The following is a 16112-nucleotide window of genomic DNA, read 5'->3' on the forward strand; positions in this document are numbered from 1 at the left end:
TGTTAAATTTGCATTTTGTGCTGGAACAGTTTTGCTTCGTTATCTGATGCGTTTACTGTAGATAAGGGGGCGGAGCTTAAGATCGCCAGTCGGAAAGGTCCATTGCAAAGTAGTTCTTTGGTGTCTTCAGGCGTTTATAAGTTTATGTAGGCATCATCCATCCATTCTTCTTAGCTGCTTATCCTCACGAGGGTCGCGGGGAATGCTGGAGCCTATCCCAGCTGTCAACGGGCAGGAGGCGGGGTTATACCCTGAACTGGTTGCCAGCCAATCGCAGAGCACATAGAGACAAACAGCCGCACTCACAATCACGCCTACGGGCAATTTGGAGTGTCCAAATTAATGTTGCGTGTTTTTGGAATGTGGGAGGAAACCCACGCGGGAACGGGGGAGAACATGCAAACTACACAGGTGAGTCCAACCCAAGATTGGACCCAGGACATCAGAACTGTGAGACCCAACGCTTTACTAGCTGCTCCACCGTGCCGCCCGTGTGGGCATCATTTTCAGACAATTTGCTGCATCAATTGTATAACAGTTGCTTTTTACGAATCACAGAACGAACTAAAATATTGCTAATTGGGCGAACATTTCTTGTATCCGTTCTGTGCCGGCCATTGCCGCCATTTTGTGTCGGGGGCACTACGATACTCTATGGTGAGTTTCTTTTGTCTGATAATCTCAAAGTATGCCTTTGCTATTTCTTTTTTTTTTTTTTTGTTGCTGTTGTTGTTGGTTTTTTTTTTTTTTTTTTTTTTTTTTTGGAATTTGTACCAACCTTTTGCAAATTCTATGTGTGTCCAAGAAAAATAACGGGCAAGAGGAAGGGAAGGAAAGGACCCAGAGAATTTTCTACAACTTCGAGTGGAAAGCTGTCGCTCCTTCGGATAAATCTGCAAGGACAACGATACTTGTCAAGAAAAGAAACTTGCAAGCCAAGAAGTCAAGGTGGAGTGGGTTTAATTTATTATTATTGTTTTAATTCTTCATGATACTTGTAGCAACCTTTTTATTTATTTATTTTTAAGTTACTGGGTTTTGTGGTTACCAACTCGACTGTGAAGGACAAGTGACGTGACGCTGGGTAGCTCAAGTAGTAAGGTGCAGGAAGGACTGTCCGTCATTCAATATTTAGTTTAAAAGTTATTTAATTGGACACCGATCGTTTTGTTGCAAACGTTCGTGATTAGCATTACCGCATTTGCTGTTTTGTTCTTCGCTTCAAACTGCGAGTCTCACTGGCCAAACAGCGGTCGCTGTCATCTGCTGGTCAAAGTTGGGTACTGCAGCTCACATTTATTTTTCCTTCCCTAACATGTTGAAGAGATTTTTTTTTTTTTTTTTTACATATCACCCCCTTGTTGGGGATTTTGTTCAATACGTGCAAACTTTGACTAAAATGTGTACTTTCGTCAAGGCTGGAACCAAATATTAAGTTACGAAGGTCTTAAATAACGAATCCAGCGGCTATTTTTGCCTTTTGTGTCCTGAATTTTCCTTCACAACTAGAGACAATATTTTTCAGAGGAGACGTTCCGTAACTCCGACAAGTCAGTCGCAGGGGATTGTATACAGACTCTGTCAATGAGCATTAATATGTTTAGTTATGAATAAATATAATAATTTAAATATTTCAAGTTTGCGTGTGGGTTGTTCAGAGGTTTGGGGGCTGGTCATTGGTGGGTGCAATATAATCAAAGAGAAAAGGAATGTCTAAGAACAAAGGGACAGCAGAATTGTCTTCAAAAAACAAAACAAATGCCCTGCACAAACATGACTGCGTCCCCAACTCATTATTAATATGCAGAACCATTTGTGAGAATCATTTTGTTAACTCTTTGTAACTCAGCGTAGTCCAATGTTTTGTTCTTGTTTTTATTGGGTCTGCGTTTATGTCTTTTTATCCTTTTCGGGCGATCCGTCCCCTGCATTTGCAACCAAACTTTCTGGCACTCTCCAGCGGGTTTTTGCACTAGAATACTTCGATAGTCTTGAGATCTCAGTGATGTTCAGGCACTTTCCCCCCGTTGGCAACACCCCCACCCTAGAAGTGTCAACACCCTGCCCACTCCTGCTATCTCCCACCCTTGACCCGCCACTGGGATCCTTTTATTGAAACAAAGCATAAGGTGCCGTGTTGTTTCACTTTGGTCCTGTAGGTGGCGCTCACACACACACACTACAATGTACAGGGGATCCTCTGAGTCAAATTCCCTTGGCTTTGACGTAATCCGATTTTTCTGAATGTGCCGTTAACTACTGCTAATGCAGTCGTAGTTTCACCCCAATTAAATATTTGTATGAAGAACACATTAGCCGCAATTACAGTTGGAAACGACCAAATCCCAAACAGTGGAAATGCAGCATGTCTTTTTCAGGTGTGTCATGGCGTATTTACTCTGCTGGACAAATGAGATCATTTGTCGCCGTTGGAAATGTCCTGTATGTCAGGCACTTAGTTTTGCCTATCTAACGAGGACTCCTTTATAGAGCTCGTGCACCGACGTCACCGAAATCACGTGACTGGCCATATCGCCGGTCAAACAAAGCATCGTTCAATGCTAAGTCCGTTGAGACGATACGAAAATACGCCTCATAGCACAACGCCCAGAGTTTTGTCCGATACCGTCAAACATTTAGAAGGCGATAATAAACGAAGGTATGTAGGAAAATGAGAAACGCTTAGCATAGAGGACCCATATTTCATGCCGAAGTTGATGTTTTCGGCGATAAAGTGGACTGTTAACCCGCTTCCGCTTGTCTTGGACAACTGGATCTACACATGGATCTTGCGAGTAAGTCGTCGAGATTTACACGGGAGAGTTTGAAAGCGTAGAAAAGTCCGGACGCAAAGAAATACTTCGTTGCTGGATCTGTTCTCAATCAACAATAAATCGCACATCGTGATGGAGCAACTCTGATTTTTTTCAATACAAATACCAATATTTAAATAAATGACCCCTGGTTTTACGCAAACACGCATTCATTAACCATTATTGGGGAAAATTTTTAGGACTGGGAGTCGTCTCCTCCGTACATGGAAGTGTATTGCGGCCACACGCACACAAACACACCACCTAAACTTCTCTGTGACCGACTATTTTATTTTATTTTATTTTTTAAGACGCATTGTTCTCAAATGAGACAACTTGGCATTAGAAATACTTTTTGGGAATTTGAGATTGAGAAGAATAATTCTGACCTGAAATGAAGTGATCGCTACGCAGGCGTATTTGGTTGGGCGCCATCCATCACGTTTAAATGCTGAAATCCATCAATCTTTTCTCGTCTTTTCATCTGGTTTTCCATAGAATGATCTCTTTCAATATCTGTCTCGTCTGTTGTGACAGCCAACAGCGTATACGTGGTGTCCTTGGTACAACTTGGTTCCATTCCACCTTGGCGACAAAACACACATTTGTATTATTGAACGTGGCGTAGGCTAGCTCAGATATACATTAACGCAGCAGTAAAAAAAAAACTGCTCTCAGTAAATATTTGTACGAAAAATAGTAATTACGGCAGTAACCGAGGTTGCCTTCTTGTGCTGAGAGAATGTATTCATACGATGTTGTCCAAACTAGTTTCATGCACGCCATTCGTAACCTTAAAACCGCCCTCGTTGTGTTTGTAAACAAAGGAACCTCGCTATAAAAATAATTGAACCAATAAATTTCTCCAGTCTCTGTTTTTTTCGCAATCCGCACCGAAATGTTATTGTCACATTCCATTACGGTTTGGGGGGGAAATTGCTGCGTCGTTTGTGCAAAATCCAGTCGCTGGTCCATATTTTTTTGTTTCCATGCTGCACATTTCTCGGTTGAGTGGATTATACTTGCCATGTTGCAGTCTCCGCAAGGAGGGAGGGGAAAAACTCCTCACTCCTTATCTGTGTTCCCAATCAGTACACGAGAACTGAAGATTGTTTATTTAGTTAGCGGGCTGAATGTGTCCAACAGCGAGACGTTATTTATTTGTGTCTCCTATTAAGCCATTAGAACGTGATACAATATGCTGTTTACATACATTGTGCAAAAACACACATTTCATTTTTTCCGTCTCATTGACTGAAGTCAAATCACACTAAACCTCTCCTGTTTCTGGTCAGTCAGAATTACCAAACTTGTTTAATTTTTTTTTGAAGGCCTCAATAATATGAGAGAATTTCTCAGAGAATTTTATATTATTTTCTTTGAGGTCAAAAGTTTGCGCACACAAAAAGTACTATTTCTTTAAAGAGCAGGGGGAAGCTCGGATGATGAGCCTCATGGCTTTGGAAGTTCCTTATAGGTTAACTGACAGGATGCGAGTTAATTGGCGGCAGGCCTGGGGATGTACTTAAGGCCACACCTCAAACCCTCTGCTTCCTTGTTTGAAATCATGGGAAAACCAAAAGAAATCGGCCAGGAAATCAAGAGAAAGAATTGTAGAGTTCCACAAGTCTGCCTCATCCTTGGGTGCAATTTCTAGATGGTTGAATGTGTCGTGCTCATCTGTTCAAGCAATTATACGCAAATACAAATATGGAGATGTTCGAGCATCACATCACTCAGGAAGTAGACGGGCTCTGTGTCCCAGAGATGAACAAGTTTTTGTCTCAAATGTGCGAATAAATCCCAGAGCAAAAGCTAAAGATCTTGTGAATATGCTGGTAAGAAAGTGTCATTATCCACGGTGAAACGAGTCCTGCATTGACGTGGGCTGAAAGACCTCTCACCAAAAAATGAAGCCATTAGTCCTAAAGAAACAAAACCAGACAGATGACAGTTTGCAAAAAGACAGCAAGACAAAGAGAAGAAGATTTACTTCTGGAGATTTGTTCTGTTGTCTGATGACGCTAAAGTGGAGCTGTTTGGCTACTATGACCAACTTTACATCGTGAGGAAAAAGGTGGAAGCTTGTTGACCCGAGAACACCGAACCAACTGTGAAGGATGGAGGTGGCAGCATCGTTTTTTTTTTTTTTTTTTAGGGCTGTTTTGCTGCAGAAGGAACTGGAGCTCTTCATAACATGGGCGACATCATGGAGATATTAAGGCAACATCTTTTGCCATCAGCCAGGAAGCTAAAAGTTGGACACAAATGGGTCTTCCAAATGGACATTGACCCGAAGCGTACTGTCAAAATGGTTCATTAGTGGCTTGAGGATAACAAAGTCAATGTCAATGTCTTGGAGTGGACATCACAAAGCCCTGATGTGCATCCCGTCGAAAATTTGTGGCCAGATCTGCAGAGGCGGCGTGCGAGCAAGGCAACCGACAAAGCTGGCCCAGGATTCCATCAGAGTACTGTCAGAAACTTTTGGAAGGTTATCCAAAATGCTTGACCCAAGTCATGCAATTCAAAGGAAATGCTGCTCCGTACTAAGGAAATTTACATAAACGTTTGACCTCGAAGATAATTATATTAAGTCCTCTCTTATGATTGTGGCATTTAACAAAATTAAATAATTTTGGTGATCCTGACTGATGTGAAACAGGAAAGGTTTAGTTTGATTTGACTTCAGACACCGAGACAAAAAAACAATGAAATTTGTGTTTTTGCACAATCTATAGAAACGTCTGGCTTCAACTGTTTGCTGATTTGGAACAATTGTTCTCGATCTTTCTATGCAAATTAAGTTCTACGCGCATGTAAAGTGGAAACGCTCAAAGATGCAAATGATGGCTCGAGAGCAAACAGCAGAGCTGCGTGGTTTTTCTTTTCAATCTGAGGTTTGGGCTCTTGCTCGATTCATCAGATCGAAAGGAGGAAATCTGAAGTATGAGGCTTGTCAAATTCTAGTGAAGCAATAAAAGCCACTTATTGATAAGGGTAAGCTCCTCTCTGAGCTTTTATTTGTCTTTATGTGCATGTTATTTTTGTTTTTGTGGCATTTGCAAGATTTATGCTATTTTTTTGTGACATTTTCAAGGTTTATTCAATTTAAAAAAGTTTTGAGTCAAAACCAGTGCTTTTAGTGAAGCATCTAAACTGTAGGGGGCCCGGTTCCGTACTGTGCTGTGATTGATCAGTCTACATTTCAGGGTGTGACTTGACTTAAAGGATAATTTTAAATGACGTCCTGTCGCATGCATCAATTGTGTCATGAATTTCTAATTTTGTTCAGTAAAAGGTTATAAAAAAAAATGGATCATGTTCACTCTAGATAATTTTATTTTCATGCAGCAAATTGAAAACATGATACCTTGTGAATAGGAATTTTTCTTAAAATATCGATTTGTCTTTCGGTGCAGACTTGGTATCGGTCCGTTGTGGTAAAGAGGGAGCTAAGTCAAAAGGCATAGCTTTCAATTTACCAGTCGAATTACCTTCCTACTCTCACTTATGGGCATGAGCTGTGGGTCGTGACCGAAAGAACAAGATCCCGGATATAAGGGGGCCGAAATGAGTTTCCTCTGCAGGGTTTCCGGGCTCTCCCTGAGAGAACGGCTGAGAAGCTCGGTCATCCGGGAGGGTCTCAGTGTCGAGCCGCTGCTACTCCGCATTGAGAGGAGGCAGATGAGGTGGCTGGGGCATCTGATCCGGACGCCTCCCTGGTGAGGTGTTCTGGGCATGTCCCACCGGAAAGAGACCTCGGGGACGACCCAGCACACGCTGGGGAGACTGTCTCTCGGCTGGCTTGGGAACGCCCTCGGGATCCCTCCGGAAGAACTGGGAGAAGTGGCTGGGGAAAGGGAAGTCTGGATATCCCTCCTGAAGCTACTTCCCCCACGACCTGACCTGGAAAAGTCGTAGAAAATGGATGGATGGATTATCTTTCACACACTTTCCTGAACATGAAAGGCGTTTTTGTGAAAAAACATTTAGTACGCTAATGAATTGGTGTCTCTGAAAAAGCTTTCAAAGTCAGATGAAGCCCCAAAAAACCGCCACCTTGAACCCCTTTAATGTTCCCAGCACAAAGAAGCACATCTGAAGTTTTATCATGCAGATTCTAATACTCCTCATTCAACTAATCACAAAGGCGTCTCATGTACCAGCACCAGCACATTGCCACTCGCACAGTAATAAATCCAAGAAAAACTAATTACGGCGACAAACTTCTACTGCTTCAATCCCGTGTTTGAACAAAGACTTTCAAGTGCATTCACTTTGCTTTTGCATTAATGAGCGTTTTAAGGCTACAAGTACTCCCACTGATGTCTCTTCAAGTAAAGCCTCCCTAACAAGACAAGTTGAGGTGCGTCTTTAGCCACCCTGCTGTGCTTTTAATGAACTTTTTTTTTTACATTTTTAATTATGTTGTCTTTGATGTAAGCGCTCTAATCTAGTCCGTTTGAAGTTCATTGATAATATCTGCGCATTGCATTCAGCATCGTTTCAGAGAGCTTATTAAGCAAACATTTTTCTCCCAACAGAAAATGTCTTTCAAGCACTTACATGACAAAAGAACTGAAGCGAGCAAATGTAGCCTTGCGCACGTTAGCTTCATTTATGCATCACGTTGAAGCGCTCTTCTGCTTTTACTCAAATGATCAAAACATTGTCAATATCTGAGAAGTGGCCCTACTTATTTCACAATCCATTTATTGAAGTAGTTTGAAGTGGTGTAGAACTGCTTTGTCATATTTTGATACATAACATTGAAGGTTACTGCAGTCACGTTCGCCAAAATGTGTGCGCCGAAAGAACGCCCAAAAGAAAGCAGGAAAGGGAAGTACAAACAAGATGCGAGTGGGTGGAGAATCTTATTATCCATCCATCCATTTTCTACCGCTTCTCTGGGTCAGGTCACGGGGGAAGTAGCTTCAGCGGGGATACCCAGTCTTCCCTTACCCAGGCCACTTCTTCCAGCTCTTCCGAAGGGATCCTGAGGCCTTCCCAAGCCAGCCGAGAGACATAGTCTCTCCGGCGTGTCCCGGGTCATCCTCGGGGTCTCTTTCCACTTGGACATGTCCGGAAAACCTCACCAGGGAGGCGTCCGAATCAGATGCCCCAGCCACCTCACCTGTCTCCTCTCAATGGGGAGGAGAAGCGGCTCGACACTGAGACGCTCCCGGATGACCGAGCTTCTCAGCCGTTCTCTCAGGGAGAGCCCGGAAACCCTGCAGAGGAAACTCATTTCGGCCCCCTTATATCCGGGATCTTGTTCTTTCGGTCACGACCCACAGCTCGTGCCCATAGGTGAGGTCGGAACGTAAATCGAGAGCTTCGCCTTTCGATTGAACTCCCTCTTCACCACAACGGACCGATACAAAGTCCACATCACTGCAGACGCTGCACCGATCCGTCTGTCGATCTCCCGCTCCATTCTTCCCTCACTCGTGAACAAGATCTCAAGAAACTTGAACTCCTCCACTCTGACCCGGAGACGACACGCCCCCCTTTTCCAACTGAGCTCCACGATTCACGAGTCTCAGATTTTGAGGTGCTGATTCTCATCCCAGCCGTTTCACACTTGGCCGGGAAGCGCTCCAGTGAGAGCTGGAGATCACGGCTTGATGAAGCCAAAAGAACCACATCATCTGCAAAGAGCAGAGATGCCATGCTGAGGCTATCAAACCGGACACAGTCAAAATCTCGAAATGTAAACGAGGGATCTGTAAAAATGAAAGAGACCCCAAAGAAGCGGGGGTTTCTGTGAATAACTGCTGCTATGTTCCCCCAAAACGTGCCCGAATAGTCTTACAATTTTACAGTGTAGGTGACAAATGTTTCGAGTGCTTGCCTGTTGCCATGGCGCTTGGACTAGAGTTCCACTCTCGGCCAGCATGCTCTTGTGGCAGTGTGTGCACCGGAAACCAAACGGGACATTATTAGTCGATGAATATCTCAGAAGTCTCCACTTATTCAGCTGCTCGCGGGCCGTACTTGTAATTACTGCAGATTGCTTTGGTACATTGAGATCCCCGAATAGTGGACCGAGGGCCTTGCATGAAGCACCCTCGGCGGATGACCGGCACCTGCGCGGAGCCTCCCGAGAAGGACTCGTGTCCTCAGATCGTGTTTCCAAGTCCGCTGTGCCTAATTATAGTGTTTGTCTCAATCATGTTCGCATCTCCTCCGTCACGTAATTTTCCATATTGATTCCGTGACCATTTCCTCACATTCTGTTGTGACGTGAAGCACCCGCGGCAAAGCCGTAAACATCCAATGCAGCCAAATGTAAAAGGCTGACTGGATTCTGTAAGAAGGGCTCATGTGGCTCCCAGCTGTCCGACAGCACCCACTAGGAAAGTTGGAGCCAGCGGGGATTCCAATCCAGTGAAAGTGAAGCTATTTGCTTCTCTGGTTTAATATAAACTCGGGTAGGGAGATGCACAAAACAACAGGCCTGATCCACTACCGGAAAAGTCTGGATTCTTCTCAATCGAGCTTGGTTTGAATTGGGGGATTTTTCACTCCCGACTACCCGCCCTGCACCAGTTCTCTCGTTTGAGCTAATCCCGAGAACAGAACTGTTCTTCAGGCTCAACCAGAAGCAGAAGTTTATTTTCACAAGGAGGTCGTGCATTCGCTGATCTCTTCGGCTTGGCAGATAAACGGGGCGCAAATCACTGAAGAGTCTCGCGGCGCACATCTGTTGGATCCGGCCAGCTTTTGATCCTGACAATGACATTACAAGTCAACACAAAAGCTTTTGTGAATTCATCGGCGAGATTTCCGTCTCACAATTAGCGCCGGTGCACAAATGCCGTCAGCTTTCGACGGTAAACGCGTTTAATCACGTACGTGTCGTTGATGTGCGGTACGGCTGCCGCCTTGCAACGTTCAATACCCAACGAGAAAGAAAAGCCTCCGGCGCAGAGATTTTTAAGAAAAACGAAAATCGTTTATGGCCATTTTGGATCGGGGGCAAAATGGAGCACTAAATCACCAGAGCCGGAAATGCCGCTGTTGGGACCACGTTGTTTAGAAAGTAACTCACCTAACCCAAAAACAAAACTTACATTTAATTCTTAATTCCCATCCTTATATTGGCTTGTAAAAATTGCCCTCATAAATAGGAATGTTGCACGAGGAAAAGCTTTCTGGTTTCCTCCCGTGTCCCAAAAACATGCAACATTAATTGGACACTAAATTGCCCCTAGGTGTGATTTGTGAGTGCGACTGTTTGTCTCTATTTGCCCTGCGATTGTTTGGCAACCAGTTCAGGGTGTACCCCGCCTCCTGCCCGTTGACAGCTTGGGTAGGCTTCACCTCTCCGTGTGACCCTCGTGAGGATAAGCGGAAAAGAAAATGGATGGATGGACTTTAGGGTGAAAAATATTGGCAGTGTAAATATTAGATTTTAGAGCATTACTACCTGATGACAATAATGTTATTGTCCTGTGTAGCCTCAATTAGAAACTCTTGACAGTCATGTTATTTAACTTGATTGTAGTTTAAAGTTAGTAGATGAGTACAGATGGAGAAAATGACAATATTAGTATTTATTATTATTATTAATCTCTCCACAGAGCATCTTGTAATCTTAAAAGACAAAAGTCGAGGTGTTAGAAGAATGTCATCACATTCGAGCTCAATTAAAAAAAAAAAAAAACAACTTAAACTTAAGAGAATTGTGTGTACAAATGTCAATATAACAACTGTCTGTATTGTACTGTGGCCAAGGTGCATAACCAGAAGGAGAAGCACAATGTCTACTGAATTAAAGCAAAAAATGTTTGATTTTTCACATTTGTATTTAGTTACGGTAAATTTACATAAAGAGCCATCTATCCATCCATTTTCTACCCCTTCAGCAGGGGTACCCAGACTTCCACTTCTTCCAGCTCTTCGGGAGAAATCCCGAGGCGTTCCCAGGCCAGCCGAGAGACATAGTCTCTCCAGCGTGTCATGGGTCGTCCTCGTGGTCTTTTTCTGGTGGGACATCCCCGGAACACCTCACCACCGAATCGGATGCCCCAGCCACCTCATCTGCCTCCTCTCAATGCGGAGGAGCAGCGCCTCGACACTGAGCCCCTCTCTCAGGGAGAGCCCGGACACCCTGCGGAGGAAGCTCATTGTTACCGGGATCTTGTTCTTTCGGTCACGACCCACAGCTCATGCCCATGGGTGAGGGCAGGAACGTAGATCGACTGGTAAATTGAGAGCTTCGCCTTTGGACTTGGCTCCGTCTTTACTACAACAAGATCAGTACTGTAGAGTGCTATTTTTCTTAAGACTCATCACATATGTTTTTAGAGCCTGAAAAAGATGAATGGCACTGATGTCATGAGGTGCGATCGTTTTGAGTTACAAGCGTAGTCGAGGAATTCATCACTCCCACTCTTTTTTTTTTTGCATACACACAGAATTCATGGGGAGAAGGATATATATTTCATAAGAACCGTGATTTATCATCCCCATCCTGGCAGGTGAAGAAAATTTGCTCCCCCCTCATCCTCATCATGACACCTGGCTTACTGCTCAGCTGGCATTGACTTGTGACATTTTGCTGAGCTGCTTTTCTTTTGTGCAAGACTCCTTTATTCAATTCAAGGACTGGGGGTGGGGTGGGAAGAGAAAAAATCGTTTAAACATCCACAAGAGCCCGAAAGCAATCTGGCTGAGCGCCGCTTTGTAATTATTCCATCAGCAGAGTCATGATCGGTCTTCTAGCAAATTGATATTTTAGCTCTCAAAATGTGTGAGCGTATAAGATTCGAGTCCACCGGCGCGTACACTTCTTAAGCCCCGCCCAAAAAATAATCGTGCAGCTGCAGGTATGATTGGCTTGTTAAATGCATGATTAATACCCAGCAGTTAGTTCCCAAAACTTTGAAATCCATATTTAAAGGGGAAATCCAGTGCTTTGCATGAACAGTGTTTCCAATAGGTCACGTAATATTTACCTTATTTTGACAATGTGATGTTAAATCATCTCTCATTTAAGTGTTTTGATAAGATTTTTATCGACGATTACAAATTTTCAGGGGCGCCACCATTTTCGCAAGTCACATGATCTAAGTGGCCGGATGTGACATGTAGCGTGCCGTTCCAAACGCTGGATTACATGGGACACCGTTATGGCCAGTGCTGATTTCTCTGATTTGTCCTCATCTGATGAAGAAATGGCAGTATCGGATGATCGGGAAGACGGAGGAATTGAACCTGTGGCTGTAATTAATGTTGAATATTCGGATGGTTCTTCGGGCAGAATGACGCGGAGTCTCATTACTCTGAGGCCTACAGCCGACATAAGTGCATTAAAAAAAGGCCCCCCGGGAGCTCCGGGCCGGCAGCCGCGGATGGTTCTTCGGACGGGAATGACGCGGAATCTGACGAGCGAGCTCCGCTGGCGGGCCGCGAGCCGAGCTTCCAAGCCGTTGTCCCTGGACGCCAAGCTAGGCCATAGGCCTCCGCCACCACCGAAGCTCAGGTAAAGGCCTCCGCCGCCTCGAAGCTCGGCTTACGGCCCGCCGCCGGAGCTCGCTCGTCAGATTCCGCGTCATTCCCGTCCGAAGAATCATCCGAATATGCAACATTAATTACAGCCACAGGTTTAAATCTTTACGGAAGTATTCCTCCGTCCTCTCGATCCACCGGTTCTGCTATTTCTTCATCAGATGAGGATAAATCCGAGAAATCAGCGCTAGGCATAATGATGTCCTATGTAATCGAGCGTGTTTGGAACGGCACGTAACACGTCACATACGCCCACGTAGATTATGTGACTCGTGAAAATGGCAGCGCCCCTGAAAATTCATACTCGATTAAAAATCTTCTCAAAACACTATTAAATGAGAGGATTTCACATCACATTGTCAAAATAGGTTACATATTACATGACCTATTCGATACACTGTTCATACAAAGTACTGGATTTCCCCTTTAATGAGAATCTGCGATGGGGGGGGGGGGGGATTCCAACAAAACTCACCAGACAATGACATATTCCATGTTCCTTTATTAGTTATTAGCATGAGAAGCGTTGTTTATGAGTCACCACCACAAAACCTACAAATGATAAACAAAAATCGCTTTCCCGCAGCTCTTTGATCAAAACAACAGATTATTTCAAGTAAATAAATGAACAAGCCTGCATCTCATCAACTTTTATGCAAGTTCAGTCTTTATTTACAGGCTCTCGAAAACAGAACTCAGCAGCTGTTATTGTAATTTTCGATGCCGCAACCTCCAATTGTATCCCGGGCGAAGGCTCATATTGTGCTTCCGGTCGGTCTGCGGATGCGACGCACCCGCCGCTGCGAGCGCCAGACGCTTCCCCGGCGGTTCTGTAATAACGTCGCCCTCGGCGCTCACAGCAATCCGCGCTTGATCACGCTCACTCATTACATGTGTAAGTCATATGACCCAAACCTGTATTTACACACGGTAGATTTAAGCGTTTCAACAATATCTAATGTGTGATAATTACTGCTGCCAAAATTCACTGACACCTTACTTGCGTGGCGCTGAAAGATCATTTACAAAACGACATACTTATGCTGCCTCGCATGACAATAAAGCCAAAGCAGTTTGTGCAAAACGATCGCTATTCTTTTTTTTTTTTTTTTTTTATAGTGCTCTCCAAGCGCCATTTTCAACAAAAGATTTTCCTTTATATGAAAACAGCAAAACCTAATGCTGACTAAGGCATTATGGCTAACATTGTCGTTTAGCTAAAAGCATTGCAGGCCTAAAAACATTGAAATGTTGATTTTTTTTTTTTTTTTTTTTTTTTTTTTTTTTTTTTTTTTTTTCCTCCCCCCTCCTTCTCCAGAGATGACTAAGCACAAATTCACGATGACGTAATACTGCTTTTCACATATCAATCAATCCGACAACTGTACTGAAAAGGGGAAAAAAATGACAATAAGAAAATCATTTTACAACGGAAAAAAGGCAAGATTTTTCTCAATAAATTGTTTTTTTCTACAAGATAGTCTGAGAAAGCAAATCTGGATTGTCTGAGAATAAAAATGCAACATGAGATAAAAATTTTGGGTTTTGAACTGTTACTCTAAATATACATCCATCCGTACAGCCATCTTCTTAGCTGCTTATCCTCACCAGGGTCGCGGGGAATGCTGGAGTCTATCCCAGCTGAACCCGGGACCTCAGAACTGTGAAGCCAACGCTTTCCAGCTGACCCACTGTGCCGCCTCCTCTAAATATGAATATAGATTTGATGTTTTAGGACAAATGAGGATTTTGTCAAGTTTTACATTTGCTCATTCCCCCTCGGCCCCGCAACATTTTCCTTTCCCCAGTTTGGTCCCTGTTCTCATGAAGTACTCATGCTACAGCTGTTGAGCGAAAATCTGTAGTCCCAACATAACATGTAAATATGTTTCTTAAATCTTACCACTACAACAACAAGCTTGATAGCACATTGCAGCCAAATAATTTTGCTGTTAAAGAACTGTACTTTGCTAGACTAGCACGTTTGACGTTAGATACAAGTATTGGCATCAGTCCATTTCAACATAAAATGTGCTAAAATTAAAAAAAAAAAAAAATGAGAGAAAATTGTCCCTCCAATGTCCAGACATCCTTAATGGATTATTCGTCCATCAAACGTAATGTGAATGGGAAGCCTCTCCTTGATTCGCTGATGGCTTCCCTCCAAGCCTGTTTGAGGTCAGCGTCAACTCGCTGCGCCGCCTTCCGCCTCCAAAGCTTTTGTTGTAGGCTGAAAGTCGCGCAGAGGCAAAACGTGCGGTCCCACCGCTAGACGAGTGGAAGCAATTAGTTAATGGCAGATACGCTGGGCGCAAAGCTCGTTTCTACCCGACTTTGAGCGGGAAGGAAACGGAATTGAACGTGCGGTGTGGTGACATTGACCATGACTGTGACCCTATTGGGGGATGACGTCTTCTTTTACCATCGCAAAAATAGATTTTACAGCATATTGAAGGCAATTTCTTAAAGCAAATTTGCACATTCTTGTCATTGAATTCACTTCATTGTCACGATGGTGCCTCTCTCTCCGGCACACTGAATGTACATAATTACGGGCCAAAGTTTCGTCCATCATTCCTGTTCCTGTTTTGCTTATCTTCGCCGGTTCGTGGGTGAGCGAGAGCCCGACCCGTAGACGAACAGCTTTTCGCATTCACACAATTTAGAGTTGTCCAGTCACAGATTTGAAAGGCGCGTATGCACCTGCGCGCCATCGCACTCGCAAATCTGCACCGTCGAGGACGAAAAATCACGCACGTAAAATTTGTCACGACTAGAAATACATATTGAAAGACGTTGCTTCTTTTGTGTAATCTTGACCAATCTTCCCTCTAAGCTGCGCAATTGCGCACTTGTCACACACAGTCTGCGCACATGAAAACCGATCCAGCGCAGTCAACCACAGCCTCTCTTCTTTTACTTCCAAATTTACCTGACATCGCTCCCCTTCTGCTCTTAAAGGGGTACATTCAATATAAACAGAACAAGCACCCGCAACTTTATATCTGCGGGCATGACCGGTGGACCACGCCCATAACTTTATATCTCTGGGCATGACTGACCACACTCGTACATTTTTCAAAAGTGAATGATTCATTGTTAATGAACAAAAGAAGAAAAAAGCGGTGGCTTTATTGATCCCCACAGGGGGGGAAGTTCACTGAAGCGTGATTTGGGAAATTTGGAAGGAAGCCGGCGTGCAAGCACAGGGACAACACGCAAACTCTGCGGAATCTGGATTTGAACCACCAACCTGTAAACTGTAAGGCAGGTGTTCTAAACAGAAATCCAGCGTGCCCAAAAGTTCCAAATTTAGTAAAGTTTGGGAGACTGGGCCAGTGCTCATAACAATGTCCATTAAGGGGAAAAAAAAAAACCAAAAACAAAAAAAACACACGATTGGATGAGTTTGGTGTCTCCAAAAGGTCTTCCCAGACAAATGGTCGCTGTTAGGTCCAAAGTTCATTCATGGCTCCCATTTTTTCAGAGTGATTCAAACACAACCAAGTCAATAAATAATTATTTAAAATGGAATGGGAAGCAAGAACTGCTGACACCTTGGCGCTGTGTTTACAGTCCAATAGAGTTCCAATGAGTGTGGTAAGGAAGTGAAGAAACAAGTCCAAGCGGGTTGGAACAGCTGGCGGAAGGTGTCTGGTGTTCTATGTGACAGAAGCGTCTCTGCTAGGATGAAGGGCAAAGTTTATAAAACCGTGGTGACGACGGCCATGATGTACGGATGAGAGACGACGGCACTTGAACGGGAAGCAGAACTGGAGG

At 43.9% G+C, this 16112-nt stretch overlaps 1 long non-coding RNA gene across 2 annotated transcripts in view; it reads left to right on the top strand.

The window, feature by feature from the left end:
- The first annotated feature begins 247 nt into the window (after positions 1 to 247).
- Positions 248 to 16112, top strand: part of LOC133500275 (uncharacterized) — a 102357-nt gene continuing 86492 nt past the window's right edge. Inside the window, exons 1-2 of one of the 2 annotated variants that reach the window (XR_009794848.1) lie at positions 248 to 657; positions 806 to 948. This is a non-coding gene — a long non-coding RNA (uncharacterized LOC133500275). The remainder of the gene's footprint in view (positions 658 to 805; positions 949 to 16112) is intronic. The other variant, XR_009794847.1, reaches the window with a different exon arrangement.

Source organism: Syngnathoides biaculeatus, chromosome 5 (genome assembly GCF_019802595.1).
Source record: "Syngnathoides biaculeatus isolate LvHL_M chromosome 5, ASM1980259v1, whole genome shotgun sequence".
In the NCBI taxonomy this organism is placed as follows: Eukaryota; Metazoa; Chordata; class Actinopteri; order Syngnathiformes; family Syngnathidae; genus Syngnathoides; species Syngnathoides biaculeatus.